The sequence below is a fragment of the Peromyscus californicus genome, unplaced genomic scaffold (assembly GCF_007827085.1).
Source record: "Peromyscus californicus insignis strain IS unplaced genomic scaffold, ASM782708v3 Scaffold_5__1_contigs__length_169319896, whole genome shotgun sequence".
In the NCBI taxonomy this organism is placed as follows: Eukaryota; Metazoa; Chordata; class Mammalia; order Rodentia; family Cricetidae; genus Peromyscus; species Peromyscus californicus.
Genome location: NW_026294573.1, coordinates 149282964 through 149300504, shown reverse-complemented (window position 1 = coordinate 149300504; position 17541 = coordinate 149282964).

Genomic DNA, 17541 nt, shown 5'->3' with positions numbered 1-17541 from the left:
CTTTGGAAGCTACAGCCTAATGAGCAGTGCAGAGGAGGGTATGAAATTAAGGGGAACGCCTGCCATAAACCTAGTTGTTCATTATTTTATTCTAAAGTGTCAGACGACCACCTTCTGGGCAGAATTTACAGAATTCACTTGGAGAATACAATTAAGTTTGGTAATTGATTCTTTTAGAAATACTGTCTTTTTCACTTGATTAAAACAAAAGCCCAAGGAAGCCGCTGAGGAGGGAGTCAGAGCAGGAATAGGGAGGCCAAGTAGGCTGCGGAGATCAAAAACTCAGTTATTAAAGGTTTGGATCATTTAGTTAAAGAGGAAACATCATCGCAATATAAATTAAGGTATTTTTGGACAATCCAGACACAAGCAATCTAAATAAAGACCTTGAATTGTTATGAATTTTAAAAATTGCTATTTTTTCTCTATGAAATTAATAAAACCCTCAATGTGTGTATGCTACACAGTAGTCTGTTTATGATTTCATGGTTAATTTGGAATATTATGCATTTATATGTTCTTAATATCTGAGCTATGTTAAGTTAAATAAATTAAAGATACTTTAAATTTTTTCCATAGTATGTCAGGGCTCTCAATAATATTATAATTTTTGTAAAGGAATTAAAAAATGTATAATATTTCCTAAATATATTTGACTATTAAGTCTCCTTTCAAGGAGTGTTTTAGAAGATTAATAATCCATGGACATGTTGCTTCTCACAAAAAATAAAATTAATAAAATCTACCTTATTGAGACTTAAAAGTCCTGAAACACCATTTAACATCTACATATTTGATAAGCAAATCAATTAAAATAGGCCATTTACTCAAAACTCTGCTCAGAAATTTCAAAGTGAGAGCTACCTATTTGCTGAGTGCTCTGTCCCATCACATGTCTGAGCCTAGAAATTCATGTATCTATTAATATTTCATCCTTCCCACATCCCTATGTGGTAGATGAGCTCATTCCTATTCTAGAAATGAACAGACGATGACTTATTGTTAAGTGTACTGTTAAAGGCTGTATACTATGTAACTAGTAGAAACATGGGTTTAAACTCATATCTGGTTGATGGCAAATACTCTGTCTTAGTGCTTCCTTGGTTGGGGAAAGCATGAAAAATTGTTTCAGAGGTTAACCTTGAAACAATTTATTTATTAATATATCTAAAAATCACTTGATCCTTACTTGTAGAATAGGTTCTGTGACTCCACTGGGAAGTCCTGAACCAGAATAATAATGTTTTAATGCAGTTCTGAGCAATGAGAGAAGAGGAAAGCCATCTGTGTTGTTATGAAACAATGGACTCTACTTTTATCACGGTTTGCAATGAACAGTCTTAGAGAGTAATGCATTTCACCACACGATACACATTTTTGGATACTGATCTTGAAGGAGTCCAAAAGAAAAATACTGCCTTACTAGTTCTTAGCTACTTAGAAACAGAATATTTCTTCAAAAGGCCAAACATAAACCAGCTTTTGTAATGTTAAAAGCAATGTTACTTGTCTTAGCTCTTTAGAGAAAAATTTTAAACATCATTCTCCTGAGGTAAATATTTACATTTCAAAAAGTATAAATACCTTGTAAAGGTGAGACCGAAATATTTATCAGAAATAATTTCTGTGATGAATATAGTGCTGTATGCCTTCTATCACATGGAAGAGATAGGCAAGTGGATCTCTGTGAGTTTGAGGCTAGCTTGGTCTGTGTAGGCCATATGTGTATATGGTTAGTGGATATTGTATGAATTGGTTGAAATTATCTATGCTTAACATGCATTTTTGTAGTTCACCATTTTCTATGACAGCAACTAATGAAATGAAAGAAATAAAATGAAAGAAGTCAATGTTTTTTCTTTCTTTTTTTCTACCTGGAATGCTTCATCACCTTTGGCAAATAAATACTTTCTTAGGTGATGAGATAATTTTTAAAGATGGCTGCCATCAAGTCTCCTCTCTCTCTCTATTCAGAGGTCATTCCTCCCATCAAGGTTGACTTTAGCCCCTCATCTCTTAAATCAGAGACTGTCACTAGGTTTGTTTTGAGTCAATCAATAGAAAGTAGAGATATAGCACTGAGATAATTTGAGACTTAAACTTTAAAGAGACTGGAAACTTCTTCCTTGGAAATTTAACCACCATTCTGTAAAGAAATTTTAGTAAGAGTGTGGAATGAAGAAATTTTTTTTTTGTGTGTGTGTATGTGTGTGTGTGTGTGTGTGTGTGTGTGTGTGTGTGTGTGTGTGTGTGTGTGTAGGGAGAGAGAGAGAGAGAGAGAGAGAGAGAGAGAGAGAGAGAGAGAGAGAGCCCATGAAGACAATCTGGAGCACCCACTTGGAAGCTAGACCCATGACTGAAGCTTTTGGGAGCATGTCAGCTCAGCTTAGCAGCAACTGAAGCCAATTGAGTCAGGATTGTAAGGACAATCCAATGGCATCCTGCTCAAATTCTGAATAAAGAGACTCTTAAGAAATATTACATATTATTGATTAAAGCTGCAAAGTTCATGACTTAAAATATACAAAACTGAGCCGGGCGGTGGTGGCGCACACCTTTAATCCCAGCACTCGGGAGGCAGAGCCAGGTGGGTCTCTGTGAGTTCAAGGCCAGCCTGGGCTACCAAGTGAGTTCCAGGAAAAGGCGCAAAGCTACACAGAGAAACCCTGTCTCGAAAAACAAACAAAAAAAAATACAAAACTGGACAAGAAGAGCAGGTGGATTTGAACAAAGTATTTAATATGCATCTAGGAAATTTTCAAACCAGTAGTGGAGTGAGAGCATGAAGATAAATATATAAATGAATGGGATTGAGGGTTTATGTGTTTATGAATGGAATTGAGACTCATGTTTCTGGTCCAGTGATGTTCCAAAAGGGTCAAGATCATTTGATATGGCTAATGACAGTCTTATTAACAAATTATGTTGGGGAAAATGGTGTATTTAGTTGTGAAAGGATGAAATTCACCTCTTACATTGCACCATATACAAAATTAGTTCAAAATGAGTCCTCAATACAAGAGAAAAGAAAATATAAAAGCTCTTAGAAAAAAATAAGGGGAAACTTACTGAATGGCACAATGACTTATTGTATATAAAAGCAAAAATGCAAGCAATAATTTTTTAAAATGAAGAAGTTAGAAAACAAAACAGAATTGGAAGAATTACAGGATGATTTAAATTCTTAACTATGTTCTGTAAACTTATATGGATAATTAAGGTCTTTAGATGAGGTTAAAATCGATGGGACAAGTAGCACAATTATGATTTTTGTTCAGTTGTAAGAATTCAGGGAACAAAAAAATGAACTGTGATAAAATTTTAGAGATACTTTCAAAGTGTTAACAGTTTTTTTCCACTTAATAATAAACTATAAGATTTTTTTTTGTTTAACTTCCTTTAATACCACACCAAAATGTCAAATTTTAAATTCAGCCAGTTCATAATATGAATATGTTTAATTTGTCTTTTATTAAGTGGATTTCCACTAGATTTAAAAAAACAATATTATAGCACAACTAAAAATATTCAGAGTTTGAAGGGAAGATATTTAATTTGAATTAATTGTGACCAACTTGCTTATTCAACTAAAGGTGTAAACAGCTATTTGAAGCAGAGACATGTTTGATACATGAGCAAGCATATTTGAAAATAGCCATTTTTAGAAACTAAGAAATCTGAAGCCACTGTGCTATTTAGAACCAATTTCCACAGTGTTTCTGAATAATTGCCAGTTTTCCCAGTAGAGAATTTTGCTTAGTATGGAATGGCTTGCAACAGTGGGAAGGAAGGTCAGCTAGCAATAAGACTTGGATTTCTTCATCAGCAGGTCATGACCCAAATCACTAAGAAAAAGGGCTCTTGATACCTACCGCAAGAGTTCCTGAGCCTCAGATTTCTTAGTCCGTGAAAATAGCTTCCGAAGCTGTGTGGTCTAAGCAGCTCACTTACAACTTTTCTTAGTTTGGAAATGAAAGCAATGTATCTAACCCTCTTGGTAATTCTCTGACTCTTGGTAACACCAAACATAGCAGAAAATATGTTAGCCCAGTACTTCCCCCCTTGCTTAGGTAGAAATTTGGTGAAAATTGTTTTGCTTAGCCCTAATTGATATCAAACAGAAGTAGGTTTAAAATAGCACCCTTCCTCTCAAAGTATCATGGGAGCGGTTTACAATGTAGTGAGTGAAAATAGTGGGGGCCTTGCGACCATGCTGGCAAATGGATCAGCTGTTATGTGCCCCACAATAGCTCACACACATGTAAGTAATTAATGTCCTTCAGAAGTACTCTTTCATACTCACCTTTCACAGTGTTAAATTATTACTCTAATTTTTATTCCCGAGACTTAGCTATTGATCTGGTATTTAATTATTTTATTCAGAGTATTACCATTTATTTTTTAAAAATCACTATCATTTCAATTATCCTTGAAGGAGCTTTCTAGTTCATTTTCCTACATATAATCTCATGGGCTACTTCTTAAGATATTATAAGAAAAATTAACAATAAGAATAGTATAAAAATGAAACACCCAACTAGAATAAAATCTATTACTTTGTGTTTTTACACACAAAGCCAGAGTCCTTTCAAGTTTAAGATAGGTGTGTGTGTGTGTGTGTGTGTGTGTGTGTAATTTTTTTGTGTGTGCTTTTATTGTTTTCTCATTAAGGTGAATTATATTGACTACAAAACATACAGTATTTTAGAAATGGTGTTTAAATTGCATCGTTTGTTAAGGTATTTTCACTGGGTGGAAAGTCACATTACTTGGACTGGAAGCCTCTGAATGTCTCTGATTCCTCTCATAATAGATGCAGCGGCTTTGTGAAAGCAGTTTGCAGCCAGCACTTCACGAAGGTGATCACTGAGTGCATGGACTTGAAAACAAACCCCAATACACAGGACAATAAATGGTGTGGCGATGAATAATCATCGGTCTTGCAGACACTAATCATTTCATGGCTTATCTTAATAGCGGTTAAATATGCTCTTGGATTTCTTTTCTCTGTAGCAATATTTAGATTTTTTTCATAGTTCTGTTGGTGATATTTTCCAAACCAAGTGAAGGGAAAGAAAACTCAGTCATCAGAAAACATAAAGCAATCTGTAAAATTATAAAGCTTTTCCTTTGCGCTACCCCCACTCTTCTCCCCACATCAAATGTAGACCATATGCTGAGGCCACTCCTTAACTATAACTGACTGTTGTTACTGTAGTAATCAGTCTCTGTCAGAGCAATTACGTAAAATCATCCATCCTGGTTGTTTTTCACAATCCATAGCACACTGGGCAGAACAATGCGACTGACAGTCCGAAGGGCACTGATGGAATTATCATAGCTCACACCACCGCCCTGACTGACAGTTACCTGCAGGAAGGGGACGGACCCTATCATCTGGAGGACCGGCTTTCCTGTTACCATACAGGGAGAGGGAGAGCCCTGGCTGCACCTTTGTCATCCAGGGACTCAGCAGACATTTCCCCCTGGCATGTGTAAAACAAACAATGTCATTATTCTTCGGGGTAGGCGGTGGGGTGGGCGTTATCCATGTTGAGGCACTGGCTTTAAGATACTAAACAGGTTAATCAATAGGTGGTCCAGCCGCTGCAAGACCCTCATTAGCAGGCCAGATGGATGGAAATTCATTAGCCTCTCTTGCCTTTATCTAGATCAATATTTCTAGGTACTACCCCAAAGTATATTGTTCAGAAAAATATTTGTTTTCCACGTCCTAGCCAATAGACGTTGAGTGGATGTGATGTGATGGGATATTTGTATGTGTGTGTGTGTGTGTGTGTGTGTGTGTGTGTGTGTGTGTGTGTGTTTAACAAAGAATTGTGGGATGAGGGATAAGGAGGGTCATAGAGCCTGCCTCAATTGTATCAACCCAGACAATCACCATTGTCTAGATACATATTTTTAGGGTAGAAGGTTTCCTTACCCTGCCCTTTCCTAAAAACCAGCTAACAACAACAATAACAACAACAACAACAACAAAAATTAGCAGCTCTTCTGGGAAGGTAGTGTTTTCCTAGATTGGAAAACTGAATCAGACAAGCTCACATTTCCCCCACACTGCTGGTGCTCCCCACAAAGACCTGCCTGTCTCCAAGTAGTGCTCGCTTTAATCAGTGGGATTGGATCCTGCAGAGGGAAGCCACCCTGAGAGTATTGGTCTCAACGGAAGTCACACAGGCATTAGGTGTCTCCACAGTCATGAGATCTAGACATGTATTTGTATTAATTCTCAATGAACTCAGCTCAGAATAATTAGAGACAGAGATGTGGCATACCTTAAAAGTTTCTGTCTTTTGCTATCTATGCCAAAGGCACAGGGCACAACTGCCACACATAGATAGCACTTGGTCGCTTCTCATACAGTCTTACCTTGCAGCATGGGCCCTACATCCACTGTGTAGCTCAAGTTGGCAATCCTCCTGCCTCAGCCTCCTGTGATTTAGCATCACAGATGCCAGGCATTACTATCCCCAGGTGTATACCCTTTAAAAATATTTAACATTCAACATAGTTATTAGTAGAAACTAATTGAACAAGATAATGTATTTCATCATGACATTTCATACACGTATATTATTTTTAAAAATTTATCTGACTGACAAGATTCAAAACACTAACATAGAAAATAATTCATTTTGTTTCAGTGAGGGGGGAAGTGAATTAGAAGATCTGAATTCTTATGGCATGCTAATGAGTAAGCCTAATCATAAGCATCAATGGGCCACCAACAGAGCTTAATCATTTTCTACCAATTGTGTGACTGATGTACTCCTCTGCAAGGGCTTCTCAAAGTCTTTCCTTATTTGGAGGGAGACATTAAAATAACTAGATCTCCTGGGTAATCAAAATTTATCATATAGCTATTTAGAAGATGCCCCATATAGAACTTGCTAAAGAGACACAAGCAAATGCCCATATTTTTGTTGTATTCATTTTTTGATATCTGGGCTTTAGTGTAAAGAAAGTACAGTTAATTTAATTTTGAATTCAGTTAAATCTAGGCAATGTAGTCAGGGAAATCCTATCTAACTGGGTACTGAGAGATCGTAGGAGACCCTGTTCTGCAAGTGTCGAGGCCCTAAAAGTTTGAAGGGCAGATGACAGGAGGAAGATCACCCTGGTTAGTAACCTGTTGGCACCCAAGGAATTGAGAAGAGCAAGTTTTTGCTTGAGGTCTACAAATATTTCTTTGTTTGGAAAATTTGACACCAGCTACATATGGCTGTTGAGTGCTGAGCATGTCACTGGTCTGAACTGAGATCCACTGGAATAGGAAAATACATACCAGATTTTTAAAACTGAGCAGAAAAGAACATGGAACATCTCATTGGTTATTTTCAATGTTTATTACATGTTGAAATGATAGATTAAAAAATTAAGATTTATTTTGTATGCATGATAGTTTTGCCTGTATGTATGTGTACCAGGAGATTGCCTGGTGCCCATGGAGGTCAGAAGAGGGTGTTAGATCCCCTGGAGCTGGGTCATTGTGAGATACCACTTGGGTTCTGGGAACAGGACCTAGGTCCTTTGCAATAGCAACAACTGCTCTTAACCACTGACCCATCGCTCCAGTCCTATGATAGGTTTTTATGTATACTAGGTTAAATGAAACATTTCCTGTGTCTTTTCAACTTTTAGAAATATTCATTTATTATTTTTGTGTATGTATATGTGTGCATGGATGAGCCACAGCACACACATGAAGATCCACGGACAGCTTGTAGAAGTTGGTTCTCTTTTTCCAATGTGGGTCCTGGGGAATCAAACTCAGAGCATTGCTTTTTGACAAGTCTCTTTACCTGCTGAACCACTCTGCTGGCTTCTTACCTTAAAAAATGTGTTTCTAGGTAGACAATTTAGCGCTATACATGTAGTCTTGTTGTATTAGATATCAAGGCCTGCACAACCATGTGCTATAACCACTTCACAAACTCTTGAACTCATTGTAACAATGAAATTAGAGAAGGATGTTCACATTTATTGATAAAAGCTAAGATCCAGAGACATCAGGGTGCTTGCTCAGCAAACTGAGGTAGGTAAACTATATTCAGCGATTATTGTCTGCACTACAACAACTCCTCTCCTTCTAGAAAGCCTTGATTTCCCATGAGTCAGAATGGAAGGTAGTGTTTGGATTTCTAACATACGCTGGTTACCTTTGCCAAATCATATGTTTCTCATGGAGATGTCACTTAAGGTCCAAATTCTAGTGCAGATGTGTAGAGATGAGTCTGCCCCAGCATCTTCGCAGGCACTTAGCTTCCCTCCACTCCCTGAATTCTTAAGATTGAGAAGGTGACAATAACAATAGTAAAGTCAGGTAAAATGCCTGTCACACAAGCATGATGAGCTGAACTGAATTCTCAGAACGTCTATAAAAATTCCAGGTATCGTGGCATATGCTTGTGATTCCAGGACTGCAGAGGCCGAGATAGTGGGATCCTTGGGCTCAGTGACAAGCCTACTCTACTCTGCTAGCTCTAGGAAAATAACAGATCCTCTAAGACAAAATCAAACCAAAGCCAGGGTGGATAGAATCTAAAGAAATGACACTGAGGCTGACCTCTGGCAACCATATGCGTGTGCACACAGGTATATGCATATCCACAAGCACAGCTCCAACATTAAACAAAACATCTTTAACTCTAAACAATCTCTAGGGCATGGGGTCACCTTATATTTGGAAACATTGATGTGGGGTGCTCAAGGTTGTCTTGTTTTTGTAAAGACAGTTTTTCCTAGAGCACAGCCATCATCACATTTTCTGCTTTTACACTATGAGGACAGAGTTGAGCATTTACTACAGACAGTATCTGCATCTCTAAAGAGAGGATGAAAGATATATGTGGTTTTATTGCCATGTCTTACTCTTGACTGTGAACCAGTTTCTTTAAGTATGATTTGGCTTTGTGTCCTTGATTCTGATTCTTTGCATATTTAAGCTGCATTATTCTCACTTGTGCATACATGGGAACTTGTAAACATTCTTTTAAAAATTATTATTATTATTATTATTATTATTATTATTATTATTATTATTTACAGTGCTGAGGTGGATCCTGGGAACTTGTGCATCCTAGGCACATGGTCTACCACTGAGCTATATCTCCAGTCCAAAAATGCATCAACTTTCATTTACTCACCTATAAGTTACTTTCTAGCTGTATGAACCAAAAGATGGAATCCCAGTTTGGCTGGTGTCTCTGATTCTTCTGATGTCATTAGTAGTCCTTACTTACCCTTCCTGGGGCTCCTTCTACCTGTGTTATGGGAGTTAACCATCTGTATCCCCAGTAACTGTCATGATGATGACAGACCCGAGGACATGAGAGCACTTGCGTTGGACCCGGAACCTGGATAGGTTGCTTCTCTTTCACTGTGCTGTGTCCGGATCAGAGAGTGGCAGATTTCCTTGTGCTTACAGATGAATACACCCCAAATCTGTTGTTCCTCTTGTCAGTTCAAACACTACTTTCAGAGTTTCTTCTGTAGTTTTCAAGGATGTCATCATGGGTGTCACATGCCTGTGGAAACAGGGAGATCAGGACTACAATCTCCACTACAGTAGGGAGTTTGAGGTCAGTCCAGCCTACATGATACCTGGCTAAAAACAAAAATTGAAAACAAAAACAAATAAACCAGAAAGAATGTCATTGTGAGAATATTTATCTGAATAGAAGCATTTTTCTCCCTCATCAAACAGGCCAGTGAGTACTAGTTATGAGGAGGGTCACTGAAATAGATTTCCAAGCAAAGGAGGGGGCACTGATTCAATTTGTAGTTGACCAGATGCTCAGAAATCAAAGAGGTGCCATGTTGTCTTATTGCTTAAAGCCAGTAAATAACCTTGCAAAGAAGTTCAGAATTAATTGGAGTTGAAATAATTATAGATGATGATAAGCCAGCCACCAGAGAAATGCAATAGTCAAGCTGTGTGGTAACAAATGCATTGATTAACATATGTCAGGACAGCACAGAACGGAGCCAAGAAGCAGAATTATGAAGGTGAAAAAAATTACCGCTTCAATAACAGTTTGTAGTTATACTTCAGTTCTTTATTTCTGAGAAGGGAGATACTCCAGTCCTTGAAGAGAAATGTTTTAGCGACAGAATTAGCCTGAAAGGCCAACACAGCTCACAACTTGCTGAGACTAACTGATTTAGGATAAACAAATAGACGTTAACATTTGATCTGGCTGAGAAGCCCATGTTGGTTGTGTGATCTGTTGGTTAGAGGGCTATCTCTCTGCAGCTCCTGCCATGGAAGAGTTTTCCTACAGATCATCTCCCCACAGATGAGGTCCTTACTCACTGCTCCTCCAAGAATAAAGGGGTCTCTCACAGCTGAGATGCCTGTAACTTTTGAACTTCTGGAAAACTGCTTCACCTGAAAGGAGCCTACTGTCTCTAAAATGATTGGTGTGTGATTGCACTGTGGCTCACAGCTGAACAAGCATCCTTGGATAATGTCTACTTGCACACGATACAAGAATTTGCAGAGTCCTTTGTCCTCTATTAACTCTGGTGCAGTGACCAAGTTCATGAACTGACTGATCTCTCTGCAGAGGACTGCCTCCTCCCAGTCTCTTGAGTTTTTCCACAGAATTTAGGACATGACTCAGTTTCTTAACACATTGGAAGAAAATTTCTTCAAAGAAAGGAGTGATGTGTGAAATTAAGAAACAGAAGGAACAGAAGGAAGACAATATGGTAACACACAGTTAAGTTTCCAAGACTCGAGAATATATCTCTTGCAAAATATCCCTGTATGCTAAAGTGCATTCTGTTTATTCTAGCTTGGTGGCTCAGCTGGTCATGTAATATGTTAGCAAATGGCAGACTGAAAATGTAGAGCAAGGTTGGGCTAACGGATTTTTATCAAGAGGAAATGCTGGGGCATGATGGTCGTTTGTACAAGTCTAGGGAGCATCAGGGAGTGGCTGAAAAGAATGATGGGGAGAGCAGGCAGTGAAAAAAGAACAAAAGAGCTCCGTGGACACAGTCAGTGCCTGCCATCCGTAGCCTCTCCCAGAGCCACCCGTGTTACCAAAACAGAAATCAGTCCTCTGAGAGTAGCAGCGTATTGGGCCTTCACATTGTAATCAGTGTGGGCTCACCTTGAAGGGGAAGGGCCACAGTAATAGAACAGTCATTGGGGTTTAGACTACATGTTGAAGCTGGGAGAGCTGTTCTACACACAATGCAGCTCCTGACCTGAGCATTTCTAAAGAACAGAGCAAGCCATGTAATTTTGCAATGAAGGAACTCTTGCTAGAAAAGTGATTATCAACATTTTATATTTTGCACAAAGCCTCAAGAGCATTTAGTAGAGTGCACCCTGCTCACTCTCCTGCTGGTTTTTTTTTTAACCTTCTTCTATAAATCAGGAAACTGAGGTTCAGTGACTTGGAGAGACTTGCTAGGGTCAACAGCAATTCAACAGCAAAGCTTCATAATATCACACAATCACAATAACAGAAGGATTTAAAAATAGCCCTCTGATACATTTACAGAGTGAATTATACCCACAAGGCTTATTTTTGGATTGAAAAATAGACATGTCTCTCTACTTCCTTTGTGCGAATCTCATTATACTTCTAAGGTAATAGACTTTACAAGGGAAAAAGATTTCATAACACAAAAGAAAATTCCACTAAAAACCTTTAGAACAAGGAAAACATATTATTACACACATTTATAATAATTTTCTCATGTTTATAATTGTACTGATTCTGATAAAGTTATTGGCTCATCTTAGTTTTAGACTTGTCTTAGAAGACCACACCCAACTACCAAATCCTTTGTGCACTGAATGTGGGAAGGGGAGATGGAGGTGGGCAAGGAAAGTGAGGAGGTGGGGAGGAAGATCAGCGAAAACAAAGCATGTGTCTAAGAACGTAAGAGATACCATGCCATAATGAAATCCCATACATTACATGCTAATTTTGAAAATCTAATAAAAATAATGGAAAAGACAGTTGACTATGACTTATTTCAAGATTTCAATAGAGAAATGTCCGTAGCCTTTCTTAGAGGTGGCCCTGGGTTGAGGTTTAAAATGGAGCTTTTCTTGAAAACTCTCAAGGACGTCTGAAAGCATATAATGAAGTTCCCCAATCTTAGCAGAGTGGGCCATCTACTAATCAAATAGCTCTGTTTATCAGAAAGAAATCACTACTACTCATCTAGACTCACAACGTTTATGCTGAAAATCATTTAACTATGCATATGATATTTTTGTAAGCCTATGTTCACAAATATATATATATTACATATATTCTCTCTCTCTCTCTCTCTCTCTCTCTTTCTCTCTCTCTGTGTGTGTGTGTGTGTGTGTGTGTGTGTGTGTGTGTGTGTGTGTATCCCCTTAAATTGTTTTTCTTTTTTGGATGAATAAGATCTGAAGTGAAATTTGCCAACTTTCAGGATTCTCTCAAGAAAGATGTAAGATTTGGATTGGCAAGAGGGCTTAACAGATAAGGAAGAGTTTGCCACGTAGCCTGACATCTCAGTTTAGTCTCCATATAGTGGGAGAATTGACTCCCACAAATTGTCATCTGACCTCCATCAGTGTGCCTCTTGCCTTCCAAAACAAACAAACAAACAAATAAATAAATAAATGTTATTATCAATTTCTTTTTGAAGACATAAGGCTTAAAACCAAATTTAATTGTCTGGTCTGGACAAAGTTTTTTGTTTTGTTTTGTTTTTCCCCAAGTTATAGGTGAACATGAGAAAAGCATCAACAAGAAAGGAAAACGTGAATTAACCAGATCATTTTTAGAAAGAATGCCTCAGAATTGGTTCTAAAATGTTTCAATAGCTTCAAAACTTACATCATTTTTGTCGTTTTTAGTGTCTCCCAGTCTGACCTGGATGGGTGGCACAGGCCTGTGATCTCAGTACGTAGGAGATTGAGACAGAAAGGGCAAAGTTTGAGAATAGCCTGAAATATAGAGAGAGACTTTGGCTCTGAATCATGAGGTAATCTCCTAAGCAGTTTACTCTCCTCTGTTCTTCTCTCAACACCCAGTGCTTCCCACAGGGACTTTCTCCGTAAGGCTCTTCAAGAGCTGGTTCCTTTAAAGATGAACGTTTTTGTTGGCCCAACTGATCTAGTCATTTTCCCTATCAACAACTCTCCACATTCCTATTCTTTAATTGCTTCTCAAATTTTGTAACAAATTTCTCTCTTCTTTTACTTTTTTTGGTATATGTGTGTCTTTGATTTGAGACAGGGTCTCTCTATGTGGCCCTGACTGTTCTAGAACTTACTATGTAGATCAGGCTGGCCTTGAACTCACAGAGATTAGTTTGCTTCTGCCTCCTGAGTGCTAGGCCTGCAGCCAGTGCCATCATGAAGGGTATTCCTTCTGTCTTCTTTAACCTAAGTCTGAAGCCCCACCTTTGCTGTTATCTTCCAATACCCGCTTCTTCCATGGAAGTCTTGTAATTTTCTTTACACTCTCTTCACACCCGATACATGTTATATTGTGTGATATAGCTTTATCTTGTTACATTCAGGTTCTGTGTACAAGTCTCATGTTCCTGGGATCCTGCAGTTGTTGACTCTTGGCAGCACTGAGGATGGTGAACACTGTGTCAGGTAAACCACATGGCCTAGGCCTTTCCAAGTGTTACTTGGCTAATCTCACATGAACCCTAAGGGACAGGCATCAACAGGAACTGACTTATGGTGTGCCACTCAGGTAGTAAATGAGGGATTGGTTGTTTGAGCTCAGATGGTTCAATTCTAGAACTCACAGAAGAAATATGCAAAATGATGTTTATTGAAGAAAGCAGCATCAAAACTTCTAATTAGGAGGTAAGTTTTTGTTACACAAAATGAGGAACAAAGCTAAAAATGTCATATTTAATTTTAAAAGGATATTTATTGGAAGACCAAAGTTTTATAAATTCCATTTTCTTTTTTTTCCATTTTCTTAACTAGATAAAAATACATGATTGTTCAAAGTTCCATTGGTATGTGCATGGATACCCAGTTTCTTCGAGGTTCCCAGCAGCACTGGTGACTGAGCTGTGCATCTGTACAGGGGATCTTTTCCTTTGGTCCTTGTACTCAGTCCAGTGCTGCTTGAGTAGAAACACTGAGCCAGAACTTCCTTCAAGAGACTCTGAAACCTTGGACTTGATATTAGATGTGTGTTCTATATCTCTCTTTCAAAATGTCAAGGATGCCTTTATAAAAACACAATCGTCTCAAGAAGAGACTGTTTTCTGTCATTTATCAAGGAACTTGTGTTTTGGATGTGGTATGTTAAACCAGTCTAAATTCCAGTTCTTAGATGTGCTGGGGAGGAAAGCCATCACTCACAGAGCATTTTTAATGGGGTTAATAATTCAGAAAAAAATTGAAAATGCTTAAAAGTTGCTTATTTTGAGATTCTTTAACATCAAATTAATAAATAATATCCATTAATATTTAACCTTTTAAATTTTATGATAGATAAAATAATCAATATTTCCATTTACATCTAATTATGTAATTGGATAGATACCACAGCTTGTTTGAAAGGCTTTAAAACATTTGTACCTTGTAATCATTAATTCTATTTATAGAAATCTATCATTAGGAAATAATTAGAAATAGAAGAAAAGTTGAAAGCAAGAATGTTTATCACAGGATAAGTTATGAAGTAAAAAATAAAACCTCTTTAAGTATCCTGAATTACAGGAAGTAAATTATGGTGTAGCTGTACAATAGAATATTTATGTAAAAATTAACAATGAAGAGTGTTTTCATGACAAAAATGTTTTACTAATCAGCAGTGTTGGACACAGTGTAGCATACACAATTACATATACAGTGTGATCACACATATTAGGCAATGAACAGACAGGAGAGTAATCAGAAGATCTGTGGACAGGAGTAGTAAACGAAGAAACCTATAGAAAAAGACAAGAAGTAATTAGGAAATGATGTTTCTAAGGGAAGTGCTGCAGAGGGTGATTATAGATGGGTCATTTTCTTCTTTATACCTTGCTTTGTTTTAACAAAATTTAAATGTAGACTTATAAGTTTTATTATCAGGAAAAAATCTTTGGTTTAAAAACATTAATGATAATCCATTCCCAGTACTAAAAGAACACACACACACACACACACACACACACACACACACACACACACACACAAATAAAATCAATAGAAATTTCAATGGGAGGGTTCATTAAAATAAATAACCAAATAAAAGTTCTGACATTTTACTTCTTGAGATGATTGGTGTTATCAAATGATTTCCTGTGTCCCACCCCTCCTGTGGTCAGGACAAATCTCTCTCACTTGCAGTCCTACAGCTGCTTATAAAATAATCATTCAAAGGCTTAATATTAATTACAAACTGTATGGCCTATGGCTAAGAATTCTTGCTAGCTCCCTGTTTCATCTTAAATTAACCCATTTCTATTAATCTATGTATTGCCACATGGCCATGGTGTTACCAGTCAGCTGGCATGTTGCTCCTTGGGTGGCAGGCTGGCGTCTCCTCTACCTCTACCTCTTTCTTCCTGTCTCTCTCTTGGATTTCCTGCCTGGCTATAACCTGACTTGCCATAGGTCAGAGTAGTTGCTTTATTAACCAAACATAGCAATACATATTAACAGCATACAGAAAGACATCTCATAGCACTTCCTCTTTTCTATCTAATCAAAAGGGAAGGTTTTAATTTTAACAGTAAAATTACATATACTAGAACAGTTATCAAGCAAGAATTATGGTTACCATATCTAGTCTATTTATATTTGGCAAAATAAGAAAATATTGTATCATCTAACCTATATTTGTGAGTCTAAAGTTTCATATCTAATTTATCTTTTATCATAACCAAGGAAAATTATAACTTTCTAGTTTTCAACTACATCAAAGACCCCAGAAAGATATGATATTATCTAAATAAAGAGAAAGTGCATTGCAAGCAAATTCCAAAGTTTTAGAAATGATAGAGACATATAGCTCCCTGGACAGTCATCCAAAGTTCCTCTGCAATGTTAGGTCATCTATCTTCATCCTATAGGCCTAGAGTCTCTGGCAGACTTTTTGGTGAAGCAGGAAATTTGAAGGATCATGTTACCTATTGGCAAAGTTCATCAGTTGCTTCTCCCTGCTCCTGCCTGCAAGGTGGATTCGCTCCTGGTCAGATCAGAGGATGACTTCAGATGGCTACTCTATTCTGTATTTGTGAGTGTATTTCCTCAATTTATATCTTAATAAATTCTGTTACCCATTTAATAGACTCACTGGATTGATCGTAATAGATTGGTGATGTCATTGGTAATTATATACCCTCATAGAAACAGCCATGCTAAAATCTGAAAAACTAGCCTATTGAATAAATAATACAAGAACAGGGGCTGGAGAGATGTCTCAGTAGTTAAGAGCTCATTTTAGAAGCCCCAAGTGCAGGCCTCAACACCCATGTCAGATGTCTCACAACTGCCTCTAACTCCAGCTCCAAGACATAGGATGTATCTGACCTCCATGGACACCTGCATTCTTGTGCACAAACCTAGACACACATCACATAATTAGAAATACAACAAATCTTCTAAAAAGAGAAAATTCAGCAGTTTATGCTCTTTTATGGGTCTTACATGATTCTTTATATACATCTCAAAATTCTTCTTATTAATATTTAGAGATTATGTAACAAATTCTTCCAGAGGATAAGCCTGACTGTACAATTATTTCATGAGTAAGTCACCATCAGACTCTTTCTGAATATTAACTGTGAAGCAAGGACATTGTTGATAATGTTGTAATATTAAATTAGGACTATTTACATTTCTATTTTTTAAAATGATTTTCCTTTTACCTGCATTTCATTTCAGTTCATGCATACTTATAGCAAGTGTAGTAATGCCTCCTCATCATACAACTTGAGCCTTTATTCATAGATAGCATAGTATTTCTGCACGGCTACATGATTCCAGTGTACTTTTGGTCAACAACTATGTTCAGAAAATAATTAATTGAAAACAATATTTGAACCAAGATTTATTTGTAATCTGTACATTCAGAGGAGAATAGAATCAACAGGAGGCAGACTTGGCTTTGTCCTCTGAGCATATGTGAGAAGCACGGGACTGAGTCACAGGCAGAACCTCTAAGTGATCTCCTTCCTAAGGAAACCTATTGGTAATCTATGCCCTCAGTTTTCAGTTACTAGTAAGTTACAATGCTTTCAGTTCCACTGAGAAACAATGAAGATAGATTTTTGCTTACACCAGACTTTGAAACAGTCAGTCAAGTGCTGTGGGATGGTCTGTATGTCAAATGTGTTGCTGATTGGTCAATGAATAAATCACTGATTGGCAGTGACCAGGCAGGAAGTATAGGCGGGACTAACAGAGAGGAGAATGGAGAGAACAGGAAGCTGGGTGGAGGAGACACTGCCAGCCGCCATCAGGATAAGGAAGATGTAAAGTACCGGTAAGCCACAAGCCACGTGGCAAGGTATAGATTAATAGAAATGGATTAATTTAAGCTGTAAGAACAG